The following is a 16,224-nucleotide window of genomic DNA, read 5'->3' on the forward strand; positions in this document are numbered from 1 at the left end:
TGAATTTCCCGCTGATCCTCCCGCCCGCACCGACTCATGCACCGACGTCACCAGGAAACCCCGGAGATTGTCTCTGCATTCGCCGGCTGAAGATCGAAAAGAGAAGACGTGTCCCCAGGACCTGCAGGGATGACAACAGAGCAAGGTAAGTGGGTTTTTTTTATGATTTTTAGCGACCCTGAGAGTGATTTGGGATTACAAATTTTAGCATGTAAATTCCACCCCGAGTCATACTCACCATCCCTTTGTTCCAGATGACTGTGCATCGATATTTATTGCCCTGCTAACCCCTTCCCTACCCAGATTCAAATGATCTCCCAAATTCCTTGATACTTGAATAAGTCCAGCCATACTAGGACCAAAAGCACTAGTATTTAGGCATGAGGCTCGGACACATGCTCAAATTTATTATTATATATATTCCATTAATTTTACTATTGATTTGGGTTGATTATATGCTTTAGCTAATGGATGACTTGTTCTCCTATTAAAGTGGTCTGAGGGGACACTGATACTGCCAGATAGCTGCAACAATCTATCCTTGGTCAGTTGAGATAATAGTAGAGTCAGTTGATAATAGTAGATAATAGTTGGAGTCAGTTGAGATAATAGTAAGAATGATGTCTCCAATTAATTGTAGTAAAATTGGATGTAATGTTATGTTGATTCTATAATGCGGATGTAATGTAACAAGAACAATATATCTTTTTAGGGCCCCACTTGGCATCTGTTCACAATTTCAGCTTAACCTCCTAACCGTTAAGCCCGAGATTTTTCACCTGTAAAAAAAGTTGCAATTTTCGTTAACCCCGAGTTTTTCTCACTGTATGAAAATACAGTGAGAAAAGTCCGGGTTTAACGATCACTTACCTGGTCCCGCTGCGATCGTCCATCGTCGTGTTCCAGCGTCGTCCTCCAGCGTCAGGTGTCCTCTCCGGGAAGGTCTCCCTGCGTGCAAAGTATGTAATTGGTAAATTCAAACTCTCATTTTGTATTGGATTGAATACAGGAGTTTGTATTCAATCCAATACATAATGAGAGTTTGAATTTTGTTCTCATTTTGTATTGGATTGAATACAAAGTTCTGTATCTAGTCCAATACAAAGTATTAAAAAATTAAAAGTATTTTTTTTTTTACATAATTGTGTGTTTCAAACATTTTTTATATTCATGATATCTACTAGAACCCTGTTCGGACATATTTCTGTAAGTTACAGGTCTACAACTTAAAAAAAAAAATTGCATGAAAAACAGTGTAACACTTTTGGTACAGAAATCTAGACCTCAGTGTAAAGCTCAGGTGGTTAAATGGTCCTCATTTGGGTCAAGTAATCATACTTTCTGATCGTGCCATTGGGTCTCCACACGTGTGTTTTGCTTTGCTCTTAATCTCTTACTTTGTAAATTTTATTCTAAATAAACCCTCTAGACCAGGGGTAGGCAAACTCCAGCCTTTAGGCCAGATACGGCCCATCCAGTAGTCTGTTCTGGCCTAATGCCCCCCTGGTCGATCCGGCCTAAGGCTCTTGAGCCTCTTTTTTATGCCTCTCTTCCCTATTTACCGCAGGTGGCGTTAACACTTCCGCCGCTGGTAAGGGGACATTCTCTCTCTTTCGTATGCATTGCGGAGGAGAAAGATTCCCTTTCAGGGCCGTTCCCTCTTCTCTGTATGCATTACGGAGGAGAGGGATTTCTCTTCAGGGGCGTTCCAGATCCTCCTTATTTGCGCAGCTGAAATCTAATCGCCTTAATTGGCAGATTCGCGCCCCCTATTGCTCATTATTATGATGGCAGGAATCCGGCTGGCAGTGAGGAGGCGCGTGTGCGAGCACGCTCGAGTCCGGACCGCGGTATACCGCGATCGCTGGCCACGCGTACTTTCGCACTTCCAGCGATCGCGGATTTCATTGATGAATCAGGGGCATTGTATGGATACAATTCAGGAAAGGCAGAGTAAAATCACATCTCTGTCTTTATTCTGTGTCACTAACATAATCTACTTAAAAAAAAAAAAGTGAAGCCCTTCCTCTTCTAAATCTATCGCCCGAGCAATAAATACAGAATTGGAGTGCAGAGACCCCTGGGTCACGCATCTCAGGAGGCTTCTGGCTGCTCCTTTTGCACATGCTTGATGTTACAAACAGGCAAACATCTGCTAGTCTCACAGAAAGGGTGAAGTCATGCAAAGAACTGCATGGCCATTGCTAGGCAGTGTAATCATGTAAGGCGCTGTAGGCGTCTGCAGCAGAAATGACCTGTGCATTATGAATCTCAGACATTTTCAATAGTTCTGCACTACAGCCTTCTTCCTTCCATTGGAGATGTCCCCACTAACTGCTTGCTCGCTGATATTCATATCAAACTGACATCACCTTTATGCAGCCAAAAGAAGAATATTCACTTCTCTTAATGGTCAAGCCAGCCTTATCCAGATTCCAGCTCTGCTGTTAACGTCTCCTAGTGTCTTCTGGTAAATCAATGTCAGGTAGTTCCCCCTCTACAGGAAGGGTACAGGGAACATGACATAACCTATACCAGTGATGGCAAACCTTTTAGAGACAAAGTGCCCAAACTGCAACTCAAAATACATTTATTTATCACAAGGGGCCAACATGGCAAATCAACCTGAATACTGAGATTTTAGTTTAGAAAAAAACAACTCATACATTAACATCTTTTGTCTTAAAAGAAAAACACAATAACAGAGTTTTCAATAATACAAACAAAAGTTTGCATTTGGCATGCTTTTGAATAAATACCCTGATTTTTGCATTTTGTATGCATATTGATAATTTATCTAACCTTGGCTCATACTTTGTTAGCTTCAGATCAGGTCAGGTTTCTGGTGTCAGATTTGATATAATTCAAACCTGAAAATAGCTGCTCACAAGCAAAGGATGATATAAACAACATAAAGAAAGCAATCCCAAATGCTTTTATTGATTTAAAATTATTTGGCAGAGAATTCCACACTTTAAGGATTACATTTTCAGAACTAACTGTCATTTGTTATCCCTTCTTTTTTCTGAAGTGTTTCATGCAGGTCAAAAAATTTATTTTTCTATATAGAGCTTGAAATTCTTGAAATTCCATTAGCTCCATTTCCAGATTTCCAAAATCTACCAGTGTAAGCAGGAATGATCAAGTTCTTCAAATTTGGCTTTATCTGGAGAAAACACAGAGTTGTCTCCGTCTTACGGAACTCTAAAAATAATGTAGATTTCCTTTTGGCTTGTAGGACTGTCTGAAAATGTTGTAAAATTTTTTAAATGCATTTTTAAATTTGGAAAATATTTCCGCAGCCCACTTTCAAGGCCTCTTTCATAAACCTGCAGTTTTGTAAGGTACTTCCTCTTGTCCTCAGCGACCCCAGGGATCGTGGGCAGCGTAGAGGACACTGCTGCAGCAGGCAGCGCAGCTGAGGCCGCTGCTGCTTAGCTCGCAGCGTGTCTCCTCTGCCTGGAGGAGGGATCCGTCCCGGGTGAACGGCATCTCCAGCAGGCACCCTCAGCATTCCTGCAGGCATGCACAGCATGGCCCAGGGGTCCTGCTGTAAGTGGCACGCGCGCCATTATGCACGCCTCTTGTACCCCCCAGAGGCGAGGCAGCCAGCTGCCTTTTTTCATTCATAAACAGCCTAATTTCATCAAAGCTGGCTACAAATCTCTCCAGCACTCGTCCTCTGCTCAGCCACTGGACATTATTGTACATAAGTAAACAATTATACTGTGCTTGAACCTCCTGAAGAAATGCTTGAAACTGTTGAAAATTCAGAGCGTGGGCCATGATGTAATTCACCATTTTTGTGACATCATTGAAGACATTGACAATTTTTTTGCTGTTTTCCCTTGCACAAGGAGCTTCTTCACGTATATTACAATGGAACTGAAAGACTTGATATTTTGTTTCTTCAACAAAAGAACTGTATGAAACCAGATGTTGCCCCCATTACAGAAGGTGCCTCATCACTTGTAATTAAAATCACTTTTTCTGGTCCTATGTCTTGTGACAAAAAAAGCCTCCATCACAGCATTGTAGATATCTATCACTTGTGTCCTTTTAGGCAAAGACACCAGTTTCAGCAGCTTATATCTCATGATGTCACCAACAACATAACGCAAAATTACTGCTAACCTTGCATGATTATTTATATCTGTGCTTTCATCCAAGCGCATGGAGTAACAGGCTGCCTTTTGGTGAGTGGTGAGCTGCTGACTAACATCACTTGCCATGAGCTGGACTCGATCTTTAATAGTATTTCTAGTAAGTGGCATCTCAGAGATGTGTTGAATAAATGTATCCTTGTTTGGGAAATCATGAAAAAGGGAATTGCAGACAACATGGCCATTTTGATAATATCCCCATCAGAGAGTACCATAATTTGCTATGCACAGTAAAATTTGAAAACCGGCAGCTGTCAGATGATTAGTTCTAGAAAGATAGTTGTAAAAACTAAGATACTGAGAATGATATTTCCTGAATTTCCTTTCAAGAAACCCCTTAAGTTTCACCAAGTTTGGCAACACTTTTGTGGTTGGTGTCAAAGTGCCGTCTGACACTTGATGTGTGACATACAACACTTTCATTACACGTAAAAAAACACAAAATTAAAAAAAAACACCCAATAAATATATCCCTATACCTAACACTATTAGTTAACACAAAAAGAAATGGATATTCCCTTAATCAACAATCTACAGCAGTGATTCCCAGCTGGGATTTCTTTTGAATTTTCTGAAAACCAGCACAAGGGGGCAATGTTTCACTGATCGCCAGCTTTTGACCTGCTCTGAATTAGGCATCTGAGTGCATTTCCTACCTTTGATTCGCCTACATGCATGAGTTGGACCTACTTCCTGGGGAAAAATAAGATGAAGTGAAGTTGTAGCGTACATTCCCATAGACAGGAGGCATGCAGACCTCAATCATCCAGACAAGCTCTCATTTTCCCATTAGTAGGAGCCCAGGTTGGTTCCTATGGACAGCAGCCAATACAAAGTTCCCCCTAACAATTCCAGTACAATGAGTGCCATGTCTGTCCTGTCCTTTCATATAGCACACACACAGGCCATAGCGAGCTGAACCCTGCACACCAACCTATCCCAGCACACTGAGCATTACACGGGTCAGTGATGTCCAGTGAACGCAACCAGCTGCTATGCAATGACATGTGTACTGGACGCACAGAACTGATGTCAAAGTGTGGATGTCATTCATGCAATGTACAGCAATCGCTCTCTATGACAAAACCAATCCAGGTTCAAGACAGAAAATGATCAACATCTTCCCAGTGGGGTGCAGACAGCAAAATAATAATAATAATAATAATAATAATAATAATAAATATTATTTATATCTCAAATTACAGGAATGCAGGGAGTTTTACTAAACGCATGCCAATTGCATGGCAATGCAGCACATTGCACACATTTATTTTTTAAGCACTGTGGACAGCAACACACTGTTACTAGTAACATATTTCAAAGGTTTGTTTAACCCTCCGACCGTTAAGCCCGACCTTGGTTCGGGTCTATCGATTTTGCAAAAATCGATAGACCTGAACTTTTCCCACTACCTAATTTCCCATTACTTACCTGGTCCCCGCTGCGATGATCCAGCGTCGATCGAAAAAAAAAATACCTCCGGACACGTCTTCTGTCTTCTTGCTTCAGCCGGCGAGTGCAGTACGTCTCTGCATGCGTCAGTGCGGGAGGGAGGCGGGGCGGGAAATTCAAAATTTTGTATTGAGTTCCTTTGCATTGAACTCAATACAAAAAAGCAGTATTGAGTCCAATACAAAGAAATCCTTATATAATATATACATAACTGTATTATATATATATTATATAGGCTACTGTACATTACATTATACACTATTTTTTTTTTTTTTTTAACTTTTTTTTAAAGATTTTTTTTTAAAGGTTTTTTTTTAAAGGTTTTTTTTTAAAGGTTTTTTTTTAAAGGTTTTTTTTATGTTTTATAAAAAAAATTTTATTATTAAATTTATAAAATTTTGGACATATTTCGGCGAGTTATGCGGTAATTCGGTGAATTATAGCCTACAATCTAAAATAAATTTCCATGCAAAAAATTTAACACTTTTTGCATGGAAGTACAGAACTTTGGAAAGAATTAGAATACCCGGCGTTCGCGTCCCTCGGCGATTCCTGATGATGTCTGTGCATGCGCCCGTCGATGGGGGTCATAGCGGGAAATTCAAATATTTTGTATTGGATTCAATACAAAGTTCTGTATCCAGTCCAATACAAAATAATACAAAATATATTTATGTGGTTTTGTCTATAGGTATGTGACGTTGGACGGTTGGACACTAGGGAGGTGTTTTAGAAAAATATATTACTATACAGTATACCGAATTATCTCATTTTCAGTATTTTTCATTTATTTATGTATTCTTGTTTAAGCTGATTTTTGTGTATTTTAATTTTATTAAAAGTATTTTTTTTTTACATGATTGTGTGTGTCAAACATTTTTTATATTCATGATATCTACTTGAACCCCTGTTCGGACATATTTCTGTAAGTTCCAGGTCTACAATTTAAAAAAAAAAAAATTCATGAAAAACAGTAAAACGCTTTTGGTACAGAAATCTAGACATCAGTGTAACGCCCAGGTGGTTAAAGGGGGCATTAACAAAGAATGGCTACCCAGCATAACAACATAAGTGTTATTCATTGTGTTTCTAGAAAAAACACAACACACCAGTTTGACAAGCTCTTTATAAATATGCAGGGGGTGTTGTTTTTTTTTTCTTAAAGCGGAACTAAACTGAAACCAAAAATTTACACTTACCTTCAATCTAGCAGGTCCCTCGATAGCACTGGTGCCTCCCGCAATCTGGTCCCTTGTTGTCTTGGGATTCCTCTTCATCCCAGCGCTGAGGAAGTGCCAAGCGCCGCCAACTTCATTCTTCTCTTTTTTGAGATCAAGAGCCAATCTAACTGCGCTTGTGTAAGATTGGCATCTCTTTTCTGATAATTTTTACCCTAATAGAAAAAATCCCCCCGAAAAGACAAAGGTGTCTCGGGAAGCTATTCCGAGGCGATCAAGATTAAAAGGGAGGTGCTGCACCCTTTTTTATTTTTTTAATAAAAAATAAATCAACTAAATTCAAAAAATAATATCAAAATAAAATAATAAAAAAAAATAATAATAACATTTTTCCTTTACATAAAAGGGTTGTCTACCCTTTTAAGTAAAGTGAAAATGTTGAGTATGCTTTAAAAATCACTATAACCACAGAACAACTATACTGCTGCTTTATAACCCAGCTGCTAATAATTGTTTAAAGTTCAAATGATTTGTTTAAAATTCAGTTCCTCTGCATTTCTTTATTCAGTATATAAAAAAGGTTGCCGCTAACCGGCTGCCATTTTTTACATTATATTTAGTGCCTTCACAGATTTCCAAAGAGCTATTAAATTCAACAGGCACTTACCTTCTACCAAAGTGGTCGCCATGGTCCGCAGCTCTGGCCGGTGCACCCCCGAGTGGGGTCAGGAGAAAAACCCTGCTGGGGGGACGCACCAGCAAGAGCCGAGAACCATGCCCCCTGTACAGATCCCAGGCTCAGGGAAGTGGGCGTGTTGTGTCTCTGGACACAACCCGCCTACTCTCCTAGCACAGGCTCAGACTTGCGATGGGAAAGAGGGCGGGTCCAGGCATAAAAACATCACTAAAGGGGAAGTTTCGCATGTGCGATCCAGAGCCGATAAATTTAGTGGTCCACAGGTTCGAAAAAGTTGGCGACCACTTATCTACCCCAAGCTTTGTGTTCACCTGGTCCTGATTGGGTATAGCCCGCAGACTGGTACTCCTGTCCCTGGGTTGTGTAGCTCTGTTCAGTGAAGCTCTGTTCAATGTCTTCGGCTTTCATACTGTACTTCCTATAACTAGGACAGAGCAAAACAAGATCCCCCCTCCCTGTGTCTGCCTACCCCCTCCCTCACTTTTCTCTCTCCCTCTGTAGTTATTCTGAGGGTTAACTGATGACTCCGGAGAAGGGAAATTCTGCAGCAAGCATGGGCTGACAGAGGGACAATAGCACAGCCAATGAGAAGCCAGCCGAGGTGGGAAGCGCATGCCCACAGAGAGGGCTCTGAGTGTCCCCTCCGGCATGTGTGCCATAGGTTAGCCACTACTGACCTATACATTTATGCTAATAATTTGGTATGGTAACATGTAAACAGAAACAGCCTTATTACTCCATTTAGTCTCTCTTTAAAATTTTGATAACAAACAGCCCATTGCTGGATTGCCCTCCTGTTCCACTGAAACTGCACATAAATAAATAATAATAATTTTATAAATATTAGTATATCCTTTACTTAGATGAAATAATAAAACCATATGAAAATACAATAAAAAAGTACCTAAACCCAACATTTTTACTTTACATAGAAGGGTAGACGACCCTTATAAATGAAGTAAAAATGTTGTTTGTTTAAAAAAAAAAAAAAAAGGGCGCAACACCTTTAAGTCTTTATCGCCGCTCCATAATTTTCTTTGAGAGATTTTCCAATTACACAAAAAAGCTTGAACCAGGACTGGAGAATTCCCATCCATGTAGGAGGAGGGTTCTCTGCAATCATGTTACCAAAATTAATAAACAGCAGAGAAAAGAATAACACCGGGTTAACCATACTTAGGTCACCCTGCCTTCTGGATAGGTAGGTCACATTCTGCTTTATCTTGTTCATCCTGTTCCCTCAGATAATCTAAAAAAAAAACAGCTGTATATCCTGGTGTACAGGGAAGTTGGAAAAAGACAGACAAGGCTGACATACAAAAATTTCAGATTCAGGATCAGATCAACCCTTTCTCTGCATGCCAGTCTCTAGTTTACTTTGCCAGTTTAGCAGGTTATAATCACCTGGCCAAAATTTTTTACTTCCTCCTGAGGTTCTGACGTTCCCCACCCATCCAGAAAACTTCACACTTGTCACAGTTGATCTTAGAACCTCCGGCCTCTGCATACTGCTCAACCTCTGAGACTACCCATTGCACCTCATCTGTCCCAGAGATAATCACAGATACATCATCGGCATAAGCTTGGAGAAGATCATAGGGGATTGATTTGAGGGGATAGGAGGTAGATTGGCATGAGACATTACATAGTTACATAGTAGATTAGTATAAAAAAAAGACATAAATCCATCAAGTTCAACCACGAGGGAAATAAACATATCCCAGATATAAAACCCTATAAGACACAGTTGGTCCAGAGGAAGGCAAAAAAAATCCTGGTACAATTTGCTTTAACAGGGGAAAAAAAATCCTTCCTGATTCCATGAGGCAATCGGATGTTCCCTGGATCAACAGTCACTGTTATCTTTACTTTAAAGCCTTATACCCAAATTTTATTCTGTGCTTCTAGAAAAGCATCCAGCTTTTTCTTAACCCCCCTAGTGTTCTAATTCTGTCCGTATTTTCATGCAAAAAGCATTACATTTCTTGCATGGAAATTTATTTTACATTGTAGGCTTATAATTCTTAGGGATAACTCACCGCAATATATCCAATATTTAATACATTGATTAAATTTAATAAATAAGTTTAAATAAAAAAAACGGACTTCATATTCCAGATGTGGTCTGACCAATGCTTTGTACAAGGGCAGGATAATGTCTCCATCCCTGCAGTCTATTCCTCTTTTAATACAAGAAAGTACTTTACTAGCTTTAGATATTGCAGCTTGGCACTGCATGGTGTTTTCACGTCTATGATCTACCAGAACCCCCAGATCCTTTTCACTTTCTGACTCCCCCAAATGTATTCCTCCTAGACAGTATTAAGCATGCATGTTGTTAGCTCCCAAGTGCATAATTTTACATTTATCTATATTAAATGTCATTTGCCACTTGGCTGCCCAATCAAACAGTACATCCAGGTCTTCTTGTAGATTATAGACATCCTGTATGGACTTAATTCCATTACATAGTTTGGTGTCATCTGCAAACACAGAAATGATACTTTTAATCCCAAACTCTATATCACTTTTAAAGATGTTAAACAGTAAAGGTCCCAACACTGAACCCTGGGGTATACCGCTAATAACCTTAGACCAATCAAAGTATGACTCATTAAATACAACTCTCTGGATGCGATCTTTAAGCCAGTTCTCTATCCATTTAAAGACTGACTTTTCTAAACCTATCGACCCTAATTTGCTTATTAGGCCGTCTGTGGGGTACAGTGTCAAATGCTTTAGCAAAGTCCAAGTATGCTTTATCAACTGCTATTCCAGTGTCTACCTGTTTACTTACTTCCTCATAAAAAGAGAGTAAATTTGTTTGACAATTTCTGTCTTTCTTGAAGCCACGCTGACTATCACTTATCATATTATTTTCTAGCAGAAACTCCTCTATCTGGTCATTTATCAAACTCTCTAAGACCTTTCCAACTATGGACATTAAACTAACGGGTCTGTAGTTACCTGGTAATGAAGTTGCTTCCTTTTTTGAAAATAGGAACCAAATTGGCTTTACGCCAATCCATCGGTACCTTGACAGTGACTAAAGAGTCTCTAAAAATTAGAAATATTGTCTTTGAAATAACTGAGCTCAGCTCTTTGAGGACATGTGGATGTAATCCATCAGGTCCTGGTGCTTTGTCAACCTGAATTTTTCCCAGCTTTTTCTTAAGCTGCGTACACACTTCCAATTTTTGTCGTTGGAAAGGATCTTTCACGCGGCAGATTTTCGCCCGATAATTGGCCGATGCCGATTATCGGGCGATAAAAATCTGACGTGTGTACGTAGCTTTAGTCATATCAATTCTGAGCCATTATGACTCATTTAAGGCAGTGACATTGCTAATATGAATTTGGACATGAGCTCTGAGTGTTTAGTAAACCTGCTTTGTCTTTATCCCCAGTTACCAACCCAGCCACATCCTTTAAGGGGCCTACATGCTCAGATCTGATAATTTTGCTATTAATATATTTCAAAAAATTTGGGGGATTTGCCTTACTTTCCTTTGCAAACTGTCTTATATTTTGAAGTTTTGCACAATTTATCTTTTTACATCTTTTGTTATATTCTTTATAGGTTTCAAATGATGAAGGTATATTTTTCAGTTTTCTTTTGTAGAACAGACTTGAAAAATTCCCATCTTTGTTCTGTGTTATTTGAGGACATCATTGTCTCCCAGTCAATGTCACAGAAAGCCGCCCTTAATATTGGAAAATTTGCCCTCTTAAATTAAATGTTTTTATCTTTCCGGTTTTTGCTTCCTGTTTACAGCTTACATTAAATAAAATCATATTATAGTCACTGCAACCCAGATTCTCTTTTATTTGCACATGTGTTATAAGCCCTGCATTGTTCAAAGGAAGTAGGTTCAGCAGAGTTTTATTTCTAGTTGAGGCTTCTATAAACTGTACCATAAAATTATCTTGTAATAAATTCACAAATTTCCTCCCTTTTGCTGTTCCTGTAGTGCCATTGTTGTTGAATAGCGCGATCGCGCACGATTCCGGATCGCTAATACGAATGCGCGACCGATAATCCGATTTTGCTTGATGAATCAGGGGCAATGGGTCTGATTTATCAAAGCTCTCCAAGACTGGGGAACATAGACTAGCATGAGTGTACCCAAGTAATCTTTTATTTACTTTTTTAAAAAGTTTAAATTATCTTCTTTTTTTGCTTAAAATATTTTATTTTTTTTAGAAAGTGAAACCAAAAAAATGAAGAATTTTTATTTGTTTAAAATTTTTGGATAGAAAAAACAAAAATAAGCAAGCAAACAATGATGTTAAGATGACAACAAAAGGCAATGGTAACAAGTAACAACGTCATTCACCTACAAGGAAGGCCATATAGGGAGGGGGATGGGGAGGGAGTAAGTGGACTGTGGAGAGAGGGGTGGGAGGGGCAGGGGACCACCATAGCAATATTAGAGTTCATTCAGTTATGCATAGCTTAAAAGGGGTCACATCAAGGCCCCTCCTCAGTGGTGTGTACCTCTGGAACAAAAGATCCCATGTTTATGAAAAGAAAGTCAATGGGCTTGAGCCCTCCAATCTAAATGAGTATAGACCCAAGGACTGGAAAGACTCCTGGGAGTGAATCCCAGCTAATTCTGGGGAATAACCAGTACACTCAGGTACCAACTTGTGAGTTTAGACCCCACTTAGGTAGTTGAGATGACCAGGGGGAGGAGAGGCTTGGGAGGGGGACAAAGTAGGGGGGAGTTATGGCTGCCAGGAACAGAGGGAAGGGCAAGTGTTGGCTATTATCCCAGGTCAGGCTCCCCAGACTTCTCAGAGGCACATGTGGACCTAACTGTCAATTAGCAGTAGCTGACCCAGGTTGCTTCTGTATTCTTGAGAGGAAGAGAATTAGGACCAGTAAAATCAGGTGTTATAGAATTGGCTGCTTGTGCCACAGATAAAAGAAATTAGGTCTTACATTCTTTCATGTGTAAATTTCATGTGTCTGCTGGAACCACAGGCACATCCGGGGGTGTTCGGTCTTCTGCCAGATAAAAATAAGGAGTTTCCCATGGTACACACAATCATTGGATTGCACAGTAATAATTGTACTGAAAAACAAAAAGATTTGGCAAACAGTGCAGGTAAATGCAGCAATGGTTTAAAGAGCCTGTTCACCAATGCTAGAAGTCTGGCAAACATAATAGTTGGAGTTGGAAGCCTTAATAAATGAAGAGCACTATGACTTAGTTGGTATTACTGAATCCTGGTTTTGTTCTTCATATGACTGGGCTGTCAATATTCCTGGTTATACTCTCTTTTATGAAGACAGAGTCAAACGAAAAGGTGGTGGTGTCTGTCTGTTTTTGAGAGGTGATCTGAAAATGAATGTGAAAGAAGGAATCGTTGCTGTTGCATGTGATAAGGTGGAGACATTACGGGTGGAGTTGAATATGGGGATGCATAATACACAGGTAATTATTGATGTCTGCTATAGGACCCCCAGTGGTAAGGAAGAAAAAGAGAATTAACTCGTAGCACAGATAGAAAGGGCTGCAAAATCTGGCAATGTTTTAGTAATGGGGGATTTAATTACCCTGACATTGACTGGAGTATTGGCACTACAGGTACAGCAAAAGGGTGAAAATTTATGAATTTAATACAGGATAATTTTATGGTACAGTTTATAGAAGCCCCAACTTTTTCTAACAATGCAGAGCTTACAACAAATTTGCATATAAAAGAGAATCTGGGTAGAAGTAACCATAATATGATGTAACTTAATGTAAACTGTAAACAGGAAGCAAAACAGGAAAGATAAAAACATTCAATCTTAAGAGATCAAATTTTTCATTATTAAGGGGGCCCTCTGTGACTTGGACTGGGAGAGAATATAGTCCTCAAAGAACACAGAACAGAATGTTTCAAGTCTGTTCTACACAAACACACTGAAAAATATATTCTAATGGGTAATGAGGGCTTTCCAAAAATATAAAAATGAAGGATCACCTTCATCAATTGAAGTAAAAAATAACAAAATATGTAAAAGCAGATAATGTGCAAAACTTCAAATTGAAAGACAGATTACAAAAGAAAGTAAGGGAAACCCCCCAAATTATATATATATATATATATATATATTAGCAAAATGATCAGATCTGAGCATGTAGGCCCCTTACATGATGTGTCTGGGTTGAAAACTGGGCACTTTTTTTAGCTCTGTGTACACAAAGGAAAATGGCAGAGCTCAAGTCGAAATTGCTAACCGCAACGTCACTTCCTTAATTGAGGGACAATGGCTCAAAATTGATATGAGTGAGAAACAGTTGGGCAAAATTAAGGTTGGCAAAGCACCAGGACCTGATGGATTACATTCACGTGTCCTCAAAGAGCTGAGCTCAGTTATTTCAAAGCCATTGTTTCAAATTTTTAGAGACTCTTTAGTCCCTGGCATGGTACCAATGGATTGGCATAAGGCCAATGCAGTTTCTATCTTCAAAAAGGGAGCAAAGTCATTAACAAGTAACAACTTTAGAAGTTTAACTTCTAAAGTTGGATAGGTCCTAATGAGATAAAAATAAAGAACCACATAGATGAGTTTCTGCTAGAAAATAATAATAAAAAGTTGTCAAACAGGTAGACAGTGGGGTAGCAGTTAATTTAGAGTACTTGGACTTTGCTAAAGCATTTGACACAGTACCCCACAGACGGTTAATATGCAAGTTAGGGTCAATAGGTTTAGAAAAGTCAATATGTAAATGGATAGAGAACTGGCTAAAAGATCACATCCAGAGAGTAGTGATTATTGATTCTTACTCCGAATGGTCTAAAGTTATTAGTGGTGTACCCCAGGGTTCAGTGTTGGGGCCATTACTGTTTAACATCCTTATAAATGGTATTGAGTTTTGAATTAAAAGTACCTTTTCTGTGCTTGCAGATGACACCAAACTATGTAACAGAAGCAAGTTCAAACAGGGTGTTTATAATCTACAAGCAGACCTAAATGTACTGTTTGGGTAGCCAAGTGGCAAATAATATTAACAATTTAATATCGATACATTTAAAATTTTGCACTCAGGGGCTAACAACATGCATGCTTCAGAGTCAAAAATAGAAAAGGACCTGGGGATTCTGGTAGATCATGGACCTATATATATCATGCAATGCCAAGCTGCAATATCTAAAGCTAGCAAAGTACTTTATTTTTTTAAAAGAGGAATACACTGCAGAGCATTGGTCAGACCACATCTGGAATAAGCAGTCCAGTTCACAAAGTTCACAAAAAGGACATTGTGGAGTTGGAGAGAGTGCAGAAAAGGGCAACTAAGCTAAAATAAAGAATAGAGGAATTGTAGCTAGGAGGAGAGATTAGCTGAACTGAATCTACCTTGAGAAGAGACGTTTAAGGGGGGATATGATCACCCTGTATAAATATATAAATGGTCCATATAGTGAACTCTCTTCCCAACTATTCGCTTTAAGATCATTACAAAGGACAAGAGAACACTCTTTGCCCCTGATTCATTAAGCAGAATCGGATTATCGCTCGCGCATTCGTATTAGCGAGGTAATCCGCGATCGATGGCCGCGCGTACGTTCGCGCTTCCAGCGAGCGCGGATTTCATTGATGAATCAGGGGCTTTGTGTCTGGAGGAAAGGAAGTTTAAGCTCTGGGTAAGGAAGGATTCTTCATTGTAAGGTCTGTGAAAATGTGGAATAGGCTCCCTTAGGAGGTGGTTTCAGCAGCTACTATAGATTGCTTTAAGAAAAAGCTAGATGCTTTTCTAGAAGCACAGAATATAACTGGGTAATAAAGCTTTACGTAAAGATAACAGTGACTGTTGATCTGGAGAACATCCAACTGCCTCATGGAATCAGGAAGGAATTTATATTTTCCCTGTTGGAGCAAATTGTACCAGGGTTTTGTTTTTTTTTTGCCTTCCTCTGGATCAACTATGTCTATAGGGATCCATATCTGGGATATGTTTATTTCCCTAGTGGTTGAACTTGATGGACTTATGTCTTTTTTTAACCTGACTTACTATGTAACTAAGTAACCACAGGTGCACCAGAAGGGTTCAGTCTTCTGCCAGTATGCAGCCACACAGCATATAGCTGCCACTATCAGGTGTCTGAGTACTAAATGTTTATACATTTTTGGACAGAAAGTTGTGCTGAACAAGAAAGAAAACAGGGTCATCTGGGATAGGTTTATCAGTCATTTGTTGAATGACCAAGTGTACTGTGCTCCAGAAATGCAGCAGATGTGGGCATTCTCAGAAAATGTGAAGTAAGGAACCCACTGCTTTTTCCCCCCTCTAACACCCATCAAGTTCACTACGGAAGTACCAGTGAAGTTTTTAAGGGATAAGGAACCATATAGATACTAGTTTGTAGCTAGATTCTTGGTATATACTGCTGATGGATGCCTTATGTGTCCAGAACAAGAACCTTTCTCTCTGAGCAGCTGACAATGTGATCCCATGGTCTGACTTCCAGGCCAAAAGGTAGGGCAGAGCATAATCTGGGGGCGAGGACTGAAGAAGTGTATACACCAGAGAAAAGGAGTGTTGAATTCCCCCCTATTTCCCACACAGTTCCTCAAAAAGGTGTCTGGGATCCTGGCAGCCAGTAATTTCAGGAATTTAGGGTCTTCTATTCCCAGGGGAAAAGAATAGTAAGGGTGAAAGAACAGATTTGTATAAGTGTGGTATGCATATGTCCCAAGATAGTACGAGGACATTTTTTACCTTAGCACAGGTTCACC

Source organism: Pyxicephalus adspersus, chromosome 5 (assembly GCF_032062135.1).
Source record: "Pyxicephalus adspersus chromosome 5, UCB_Pads_2.0, whole genome shotgun sequence".
Classification (NCBI taxonomy): domain Eukaryota; kingdom Metazoa; phylum Chordata; class Amphibia; order Anura; family Pyxicephalidae; genus Pyxicephalus; species Pyxicephalus adspersus.